The following is an 11,814-nucleotide window of genomic DNA, read 5'->3' as shown; positions in this document are numbered from 1 at the left end:
GAAATGATCACCTAATTTAACATGTAAACATGACGTGAAAGTGTTACGTTGATTCAAATACAATAAATGGGTGGGGGGACAATCTCTTTCTGGAAGAAAACTGACCAAGGCAGTCCATTATTGTTTCAACCAAGGATTTCACATGAATAAATTTATGCCACATTGAGATGAAACTCAATAAAAATCGTCAATGCAAAATTAGTTGTCAAGTGTACACTGTTTGTATTGTACTTCATATGTGAAGCGATCTACAGGAAGGGTAAAAAGAGGTGTGTCAATTATATATGGCAAAGGTATTGCTTATCTAGTACATTTCGGAATTAAGTAAGTATTAATATGGCGTTTCGAAAATAATTAGTGTTTTATACATCAGTACATTATGCACAAATAGATAAGTTTTATGTGTGCGATTAACCTTTAAGCTGTGACAGAAAACACCGTGATACCAAATAAGACCTGCGGTGCAATGGCATAATTACATCTACACAAAGATAAAATACATGAAAAATCGTTCTTTGTGAGTGTCCCTGCATCAATTTAATCATATCACTTATGTTCATCGTCGATGTTAGTCAAAAGTGACCGAAAAAGGCAATGAGTATTTCGCTGTAGAAGATCAGGCATTTTACACACGCGCACGTTCATATGTGCATCATGAAAAACAACGCTATCATTTTATTGTGAGAGCCACGCTAATACGTTGGATTTTCAGGAACATTATTTGTTTACAAATTAAAGAGGCCCAATCAAGATTTGTTATTTAGCGTCGCTTTTCTGCCACTTGTGGCTAATCAAGACGATGGCGATGAGTGAAGATATGATGATGAAGGCGCACCCACAAAGAACTCCATGCTCAGGCCGGGATTCGAACCCCGGACCTCTAGCTTCGTAGTGCGCTGTGCTAACCACTACTCCACAGAGAACCTCGATCAATCAAGATTGATTGTTGATTGATTGAAATGAAATTTTTGGGTGCGTCAATTATTTTATTTTGTACCCGTCACATTGTACGGAGTATAGACCCTCGCCGTAACTAAGATCAACACTTTTGTCTGAAGGATAAAACTTCCTTATCCAGTTTTTAAAAAGCTGAGGCTGTAAAGGGGCACTCAGTACAGAAAACACACAGGGCAACTCACAGTCCTACAGAGGATTATAGTGGTCGTAGGTCCAGACGCCAGGGCCTCGTTGTCCTGCAAGAAGAGCTTTACTAAGGCGTGAAGTAATATGAGATTCACTTTTGGGTGCCTTACCAGAAGGCCCCTTACCCGCCCTCGATCAATCAGAAGAATTGTCTTGTACACTTCTGAGCCGTTTGGACAATCCATGGTTATGCTGAAACCTTTCATTTGTTTCGTATCCATCCGCATTGCCCATGCGGATGATCGAACCCTCAACGTCCGGTTCTGGATTCGATCAGTGCAGGCCTGTCCCGATCGCGTGCACGCAAAGTCCCGTTGGCCGACACCTCGAGCAAGGATGTCTTGCCTCGTCGTGAACGCCTCTTCGTAATTTCTATCATCATCCCCTCCCACCGACCGCCGACAGAAATTAGAGTTTAACGACTCGGCCCGCACGCACTTTGGGCACACGCTGACCCCAGCGTCGGGTTTCAATCCGCGCCACGGCACGACTTTTGGACCTCCATTACCATACAATGAGGAGAAGCGTCCGAAGGAATTATAATTCGTTTGCTGGGAGTTTACCTCGTGCGAGCGTCTTTGTTTAATTTTCGGAGCAGATCCGGGCAACGGTAAGGACACGGTGTCAATGGGTGGCACCGCCGAAGAGAGAAACCACTGTCCGGGTTATAGAACAACAAGGAACGACAGAATCTGAATCAAATGATCTGGGCCTAAAATATGGAAAGCAATCTTATTTATGTGCAATACTTGATTTGAGTTTTTCTCATAAACCAATAGCGTCGCTTTTAGCCACTTTTGGCTAATCGCGACCATGAGGATGGTTTATGATATGATGAGGTATAATGAACATATTGTAATAATTCTATTGAAAAAATATAGGGTAATGATTTTATATTTGTCTTGTGAGGAGGTCATACCGATATTATGAAGCAAACCTTTTACTTGAACTTCAACGAAGCATCCTAGTATTCACTTTACGAAATAGCAATTAGGATTTTGATAATTTCAATGAAACTCGGACGTCATTATTTAACATTTCTATATATTTCATCACTTATTGATCTACTGCGTTTTGTTTCTTTATCGTTGCTATGGTCAAAAATGTATATATAAATGTATACATCGTAATTTTACATTATCAAGAATGTGATAATAATTAATTATACATCATATTAATGCAACAACGTTTTCCAAAACATAACAAAACAGAAATTAGTAACATAGATATATCATCGTGCGTATTAAACACAAAATTAAACAAAATGTAATAAATTAAATAGATGAACATCTTTGGGTCAGTCACAATTACATAGAGATAAACAATATAGATGGATAAGAAAAGGAACAATTATAATGTAGAATAGAAGGAATACAGAATTATGTAAAATAAAATTATGTAAGGCTAGAGACCAGGACGTATTTAGGGGGGGGGGGGTCAAGTGAATCGGAAATACTATAACCAAGTCCAAAATTAAATAAGAAAGGTATATATTTTCTTTAATAGGACAGCTGTCTTTTATACAAATGTTTAGTTATCTTAACTACACATTAGCCAGATAAAGAATACATGCCTTTCTTTATCTGTTTATGCAATCAATAATAATAATTATTAATTTACATATTTCAATATCAATATTATCATTTTAATCTTATAAATCTATATTATAATTGTTATTATTGTTAGTTTATTATTATTATTATTATTATTATTACATGTATGTGAAACACTTGGTTCGGACACCTGCACCTGCTTGGATAAGGAAAATACAATTTCAAACTACACGTCTTATATTGCTGAAAAGAAGCTTGATCTTATCATTACAACATTGATCTACACCAAAGGCACAAATAACTACACAAATTCAACTCAATTTACGAGAAAGAAGGCTGATAAATTTCCTATTCTACTTACCTCTGCCGCATGGTTGAACTGTAACACTTGGTAAATGCCGCGATGCCCTGAAAAGAAAATAGCAACCTTGTTAACTTGATTGACATAGCAAACTTCTCGTCGTCATCATATCGGTTATTCTGTATATTCTATGTTTGAAAGCATGCAAGGTAATGAAGTATAAAAACAATTTGGATCGGTCTGTAGGACCTTCATTTTGGAAGGGCTGAACCTGGGACCTAATAGAGAATGAATTTGAATAGTCGTCATGCCGACACTCGTGGCGGAGTGGTTAGCACAGCCCGCTACGAAACCAGGGGCGTGGGCCCTTGGTGTTCTTTGTGAGTGCCCTTTCAACAATTTCATCATATCATCACTCATGCTCATCGTCGTTATGTCGCAGAAAAGTGAACCAAAATAAACCAAATCTGCATGGAGTTATGTGTGTTGTCTAACTTGAAGGCGAAAAATGAACTTCAATAGGAAATCTTCAATAAGAAAATCGGTCACGCCGTAAAGTTTGATAACACAAATAACGCCATAAAGGCGACCTATAGATTTTCCTTTTTTATTGCGTGTGACCGTACATATTATACAGGGTGTCAAGGTAGAATACCGCCAAACTTTCACAGCATATAGAGGACATCAAGGCAAACTACTTTTATTGGTAACGCTTTCTTCGTTAAGGCCTCGTGTCAGTACTACAACCGCTCGACAATCAACATTTTCTATCATGGATATATGCAGCCACGAGTCATAGATTCAGGTTGCCACTGTCATTTATTTTTTTACTTTCGGAACCACGCTAAAAAAATGATAGGAGGCGATGGAAAGAATATTATGCCCCGAGAAACCCGGTCACAGATACGTACGGGTCAGCTTTTTTACTTAGAAGTCGTTAGTCAATATTTTATCGTATCAAAAACACGAATTCTAAATAATTACCTTAAATTATGATCTAAGCCTATTGTTTATCATTATTAAAACGTTTTCTTAAAACCCTGCTGGGGTGTAAGGGGTGACCTTCCACGTAGTACACCCAAATGTCAACCTCACTTCCACGTTAGTGCACCCTGGACTGAAGACTAACGAGGCTCTGGCGACTGGCCCCATGGCCAGTATAATTTTGTTTGTATTGTCCTGTGTTTTGTCCTTATTTGTGCTGAGTGCCCGTTTACAGCCTCAGCTTTTAACGAAAGTCAGAATATTTTATGGTTTTTATGTATACAACGTTAGAGTTGTTATGTGAAATGGTAAGGGGCTGGACCCCGTAAAATGTGACGGGTGCAAAATAGCCTTAGTGCTGACGCACCCAAAATTTTAAATTCAAATTCAAATTCAAATTAAAACCCTGCCCTCCCCAATGGCGTAGTAGTAACTTCATCGCTTTGTAATCAAGGGTTCGGATCCCACTTGCAGTGTAGGTTCAGTCACTATTACAGGGTGGCCACTCTAGGACCATGATAAAATTCAAGTATAATTCCCGGTCTTCAAGGCGAAATTTCAAAGAATTCAAGGCTACAAGCAGATGTTTTCTCTATTTCAACCTTACTTATTACTACCTCTTACCACCCACACAAATATATTTAAAGAGTCTGTGTGAGCCAATGCGTTCAAAAATCTAATTCAAACAATATAATATTTAATTTAAGGTTTGGGGTTCACATTTGATATTTTCACATACTCAGACTTGAAATACATCTACAAACACAAGTCACCAATGTTGCGGGATATACTAATCTATGAGAAATTGATAATTGTGTAAGAATTTCAAACTCAAATTTAACTAATGAACTTCATGATATCTTATCTTGCAATAATCTTCCGTCTGTCTGATTGTTCTGCAAAGGGCAGTAACAAAGTAAACAAACTGAGAGAATTCTGTTTTATTTTCCACGCAGCTTTCTTTTCTAGATTGTGAAAAACTTGCCTCGGGGCATTTAAAATGTGTATAAATTTAATGCAATTCCGATTAATAAAAAATGCAATTTTTCACGTCTAATCAGAAACAAATCACGCAGAATTCTCGTATAATTCCAGGGGCCAGTAATACAAGCAGACTTCCCGGAATTCAATGAATTCCCGATGATTAGCCACCCTGTATTAGCCTATCTATGCATAACGTGGACTTACAGCAAAAAAACTAAAATTCAAAACATCAGCTCCTGGCGTCGTGCTAACAACCACTCCATCAGGGAGGTCAGCATAGGGGAACTTCAGGCACGTTGACGAATTGAAGACTAAAATTGGTAAACGCTGTAAGTGCCACAATAATTCAAACACCGTTTTCCACGTTAAACTGTGAATTGTGCATGCTTTATAATGTGGTAAACGTGAAATGTGGCTGGTATCCCTCTAAGGAGTTCAAAGGGCGTGTAAAGAGGCACTAGTGTGAACGTCCTTACGGGCTGATGTGCTGAACGATGCGATTTCCCAACACTTTCGCTTTTGGCACTTACAACGTTTACCACTTTTAGTCTTCAATTTCTTGTCTATTGTCTGCGGTGACTGCGTGCGACAACATTCGAAAGTTGTCAGACTGAGAAAGGGAGCTCTTGAGATCGAAAAATACGCAACTTGTAGATAAGGACACATATGTAAATTGTGCATAATTGTTATCGACTTTCGGGCTATATATAAACATTTCTGAAAACGTAAATATCACACCAATAAATTAAATAAATACATTTTACAATTAGAACCTCTTAAAGCACAGTATAGAATATTTAAAAGTTTAAAACTCCTGAGAGATGGATTGCAATGTGACAATATATGTGGGGCAGTATGACGGAAAAGTGACGAAACCTTCATTTCTCTTTCACATGAAGATTGGATACAGTGTTCACGTTGTAACAAACGGTGGCATGATCTCTGTTCGGGGTACGAAGGTGATTCATTCATTTGTGACATGTTTTGAGTTCTGCGTCAATGATCATATGATCCGCCATTGTACTGTTTATTTTGAAAATGTTTGACATTTTATCGTTTCGGGCCTACCACATGTTCAAGTGGTACCACACATCGTGTATTACCTTCATTGGTAATATGTGGTAATATATTACATTATTCATTCATCTCAGAGTTGCGGTTCTTCATCTTGCCCCATATATGTTAGTTGGTTGATTTTGTGTTTTAAGTCCACTTTATACACAGCAAGGCTAATCGAGACTGGGCATATAGTTCGTCAACTTACCCACTCCTTGGAGCAAGTTGGAGACTTTTCCACTTCTATGTAAATTGTTGTATTTGCTTTACATAACACTGACTCTATGATCGCGCGCATTCTAATGTAGTAGCACAAGGTTCAAAATATGTATCTGGTCCATTTCCATGCAGTATTCTCGGAGTTATGAAGCAAAATATATTAACATCATCAACTTGCTTCAAGTTCCCTACCCCATGTCATGGTATGCGAAGATGGCGGTTCAAGTCTGGTTCATATTTGAACTCGAACAAACAAATATGTCCAGCCGCTCGACCAAAAACATCGCCAACCAAAAAACAGAGTAACAGGTGCCATAAAGAGCACGAACAGAGAGAGTAGCTCGTGTCCAACCTGTTGACTTTCCCCAAGGTGAACATCTATTAAGGTAGCCTTCATGATTTTCACCTTCCAATCTTCGGGCAGGAAGTCTCGTGCATAAGAAAAGTGTCCCGGGGGGAATTTCGGGTGTTTAATTCTCGCCCAATCTGCAGGAAGAAGTCCTTCGGGCTGTCTGGTACCGTGCAACAGGTGCGGGAACGCCAATGTCCATCTGTTCTGACAAACTCGTGACGTCAGACAGTTGCCTTAATTCAGCAACTTTTGCTTGTAATGTCGGTGCTGACTTCGGGATTGGTTGGCTTCAGGATACGCCAAATACAGAAAAATTGAAGTATCATTCCGTGGTATGAGAACCAGACGAAAGTAACTCCAATAATGTGGTTTTCAGTTTCGTTTAAGTAAACTCGTCTCAAGGGCTGTATTTGGAGTCCGATCGACGTATCTCCACTTCTAATTGTTAGCAGTAAGGTGGAGTCACGTATCTATAACTTACTGACTCCTTTTAAGAGTCAGGCATATTCCTAAGAATGCATGATGGCCTCTCCCCTGTAAATTTTATGAATTGGAGTTACGTCCCTCTGGTTCTTACACAACGATTTGGTAGACTTATAGATTTGCTTTATTCTACTTCGCTTTCTTTTTGCCACTTCTGGCTAATCGCGAAGATGAGTATGAATTGTTATAGGATGAAATGGATGAGGGGACAATTACAAACACATATGAACAGGACCAGAGATCGCGACTGAAAATGAACCGAAATAAAAAAAAACTGATTCCGACTTACACTCAGAGAACTAAATGTATCATATCGATTGATGCACTAAAGTGTGTTTTATGGCTTCTCCAAAGAATCAGATTAACATTGATGCATTTGGGTGCATTTTTGTATGTCGTGGAAGAAACACCAAAGTGCATAATTTGATTCAAGTGAGAACTTATTACAGTCGAGATGCACTTTAATGCATCAGTTGATGCGTTTTGATGCACCGTGATGCATTTTGATTCACCAGAATGCATCTTTTTCGATGATGCAGGAAGGTGCATCAAGGAACATCAACTGATGCATTGAAGTGCATCTGACTGAAATAAAGCCTCACTTGAATCAAATGATTCACTTTGGTGTTTCCTTCACGACATACAAAACTGCACCCAAATGCATCAAATGTTAATCTGATTCTTGGAAGAAGCCATAAAACACACTTTAGTGCATCAATCGATGCATTATGGTGCATCAATCGATATGATGCATTTAGTTTTCTGTGTCATACTTTCAGTCTTCCTGAACCTGAACTAAAACTCCAGAGGCAAGTTTCAGTCTCGCGTAAGTGAGCGTGGAGTTTTCGTTCACAGGACTCAACACAAGCCTCACAGTGGATTATAATGGCCGAGAGTCCAGAAGTCAGAGCATCGTTGGTCTGCACAATACAATACAGTGTGTACTATGTGCAAGTGATGTCGATATTTGGGTGCCTTCCGAAAAGGAGACTCCCCTAGTATTGATTGCTTGTTTTATAGATTATTTTACATCGCTTGTCTACCACTATTGACTAATCTCGAAGATACGAATGAATGGTGATGAGATGAATAAAGGGACTATCTCACACATACAGGTACGAGACAACACGAGCCCCACGGATGATTATACTGGCTGTGAGTTACGCCAGAGCCTCGCTAGACTGCAAGATGCAGTCCAGGGTGTACTATGTAGAAGGGAGGTTGACATTTTTGTGTCTTAGGAGAGAGGTCGCTCCTTACACTCTACCAGTAGCGTATACTGAATCCTATATCTGGGATATCTCACTATGTCACTGGTCCTAGGCTATGAGACATACATTTACAAACTGCTAAGAAATCAGGTTGCCAGCTCATAGGAAATCAGGTTGCCAACTTATAAGAAATCAGGTTGCCAACTCATAGGAAATCAGGTTGCCAACTTATAAGAAATCAGGTTGCCAACTCATAGAAAATCAGGTTGCCAACTTATAAGAAATCAGGTTGCCAACTTATAAGAAATCAGGTTGCCAACTCATAGGAAATCAGGTTACCAACTCACTAGAAATCAGGTTGCCAACTCCAGAATCAGCATCATCGTCTCACTGATATGAATAAAAATATTTACAATTTCTGATCGATTTTTCTCCTGTATTTTATTCTCTAGACTTCAGGCTTCGCCGATGGTCTAGCTAGCCTAGAATATACGCTCCTGCACTCTACATACATATGTTTTTCTATTTGGGTTGCCCAATGTCGCTTTTCTAATACTTTAGGTGGTCCAGATGATGAAGAAAATTATTTTTAAAGAAGTGGAAGAAAAGGAAAAGTGGCATGGACTCGAACCCAGGTCACTCAACGTGGTACGAAAATGTTAAATTATAATTCTGTACACACACTGCCTACTGCCTTGGTCTATCTCTCGACTACCAGTCTCCCTCCCATAATTCTACTAGAGGTGTGGAGATCTTCAACCGATATCGGGGTGTCGTGGGGGCAGCACGTCGAACCTCTACCCGGTATAGGAGATTTCCGAGACCGGTTTACGCTGCTCACTCGTAGCTCCACAATTTCCTCATGATGGGGGTTGACACCGATCCATAGACAGGTCGAGAACCCAGGCGGACTCGAACCTATGCCGTCCCGCAGTCGGAGTCCAAAGCACAAAGCCTTAGACCGCTAGTGTTGCCCACGGGACGAGACGGGACAGGCTTTTAAAAATTCGAGACGAGAGGAGATTGACCATGTCCCATAAGACAAACGAATATTTTCGAGACGAGACAGCATTTCCACGAGACTCCACGAGACGAGACAGGCCAAAGTCTCGTCTCGTGGGCAACACTATAGACCGCACGGCCACGGAGGAGGACACTGCCTACTACAAGATGTAAAGAGAGTCCGACGTAGTATATATTTTAGTATCTTGTGCTCTGAGACATTGTTGCCTTCGTGTTCGTTTCGTTGCTTTGCTTTGCTCGAACTTCGGGACGAGAGAACGAACCGAGTGACGCAGTGCTTGTGGAATTAATGCGAAACTTGCCACACTTCTCACGCATAGTTGGATACACTGGCATTAATATACTGGCAAGTTTCTTCTTTTTTTCCTATCGGACGAAAAACACATATTATCCTATGAAGTTAATTACACCGTAGGGTCTTTCCTACTGATCTTGCAGCAACAACTGACGCTTCCAGACGCAACAGGTGGGGCCTTGGGCTGCGAAAGAGATTCTCCAGGAGATGATCTTCCATCTATGGACAGATTCAAGGACGCCTAGCCCATATCGTCTTCCAGAAATGGGAAATATTATAACTGTATGGATTAGCAAACTGCACGTTCATGATCCCTTCCCTCTCAGGCTGTTTGTACCCAGAAACTAAGATTTCGGTTCATATGCGATCCATTTGTGCTTTCGGTTATCTTCTTTCTTAATTTAAAAAGAAATATTCGCTATTACAGTTCGAAAATAACTCTGGACATGGACATGGACTTGATTTGCCATCAAGTACTGAGAAGCAAAAAACCTTCTGCTCTTCTCTTCCTAATTCCGTTACTCAATATAATTTCGAAGATGATCTGGAGTTCATCAAACGGCGCTGAGAGGGTATGTAGGGTTAGAAAGGACAAGAGATGTGGTGTTGAATAATTATGTAATGAGGGAACCCTGTAACGAACTATATCTAGGAAAATAATGCTGGGCGGGAATCGATTCTAGAGAGCTGAGTGGGACATGCCATGGACCAGACTGGAGAGGAATAATCTATTATTTGGGAAATGAATGACTTGAAGTATAAGGTTAAGACTGAGATATCACACAGAAAAAAAGATATGTTTCAATTAACAAGACATGTTGGTTACTTTTTTTGGTAACCGTAAACAAAAAATGAAAAAAACGGTAGCCTTTTGCTAAATTTGGTGAACTTGAAAAACTTAACCATAAGCAAATGTGCGCGACTAAAAAAATAATTTGTTTCTGGTGAACAATCATTTATGTATCGCCAATTTAAACAATATATTTGGTTACTCCAAACAAGCTATTTGATTAAACCGATACAGTAGACCTTCATTGTACGATCACGGACACTTTAGGTTGTAGCAATCCCATTGGAAATATATGGGGTTGTTACAACCCAGAAGTGTCCGTGACTGTACAGCCAGGTCTAAATTGTTATGCAATCATTAAAACACGCCCCAAAATTATTCCTTTTTGCCAGAAAAGCCAGGCAATCCTAAAAATCAAGAGCAAAATACGATGCAAGCCTGTTTATAAGGATAGGGTTTAACTTGTAAGCTTTCCAATAAGTTCTTAACAATGCTAATTTCCCCTTGAGTACAGCCATAATATATGAGTGGTGGAAGACCCAGATGCCGTGCAAGAAAACTTGAGGTATTTCTGTGTATTCTCTCTAGATGTTCCTCCAGAATTTCTGCGTCTGTTCCGTAATCCTATTTCGAATGCCTTCAGAACTTCCAAAGCTCCAATACCAACCTGCTGGAAGCATAAAGCTCAGGATCTTTGAGAACGAGGTACCTGCGAGCCACACCTACGGGTCCCGCAGCTTTGTTGACATTCTTGCAGAAACCTCAACATTCCTAGACTGTCGCTAGTTACATTGTTCAGCGGACTAATTCCAAAGGGAAAGAGGACAGCAAAAATGTAAAAACGGTCGTTTTTTTCCCTTTCTACCAAAGAAGGTCAGGTGGCGATTTCAAAGCACCAGAGCGCAATCTGGTGCACCTGCGAGACGGCAGAAGGAAGCCGTGGACTCTTCAAGAAGCTCCCCTCCCCCCTCAAAACAACTCCCGCATACCACGTGCGACACAAACTTCTTCCTTGCCTGCCCCAAACCGCCCGAGGAAGGGAAGGGAACTGAAGTGTGCCTTTTAAACTTTTTTCTTCTTTCTTTTTGGCAAGGTGCACACGTTTCTGGTTCGGCATAAACACTTGGTAGCTCGAAGCTATGAGCTTTTCTCTTGGTAATTACATTGCGTGCTAAACGAAACTTGCAGACTTTATAATTTCTGAATTAAAAGTCTGAGCTGCATCATATTCGCGACTGCAATAGATATTCTTGGAGCACTGTTAACATACAGTCGCCAGTAAGAGGCGGTTACATGTTAAACATCCGACTTGTTATTAGACGAAGAAAATGTACTTCAGGAAACACGAATGCCAACATGGCATACATGAAAAATCCACAATGGTGGATATAAAGACCTGATGATGTAGATATCTGTGAAC

This window comes from Lepisma saccharinum, chromosome 17, assembly GCF_977018435.1.
Source record: "Lepisma saccharinum chromosome 17, izLepSacc3.1, whole genome shotgun sequence".
Classification (NCBI taxonomy): Eukaryota; Metazoa; Arthropoda; class Insecta; order Zygentoma; family Lepismatidae; genus Lepisma; species Lepisma saccharinum.
This window is presented reverse-complemented; position numbering follows the sequence as displayed.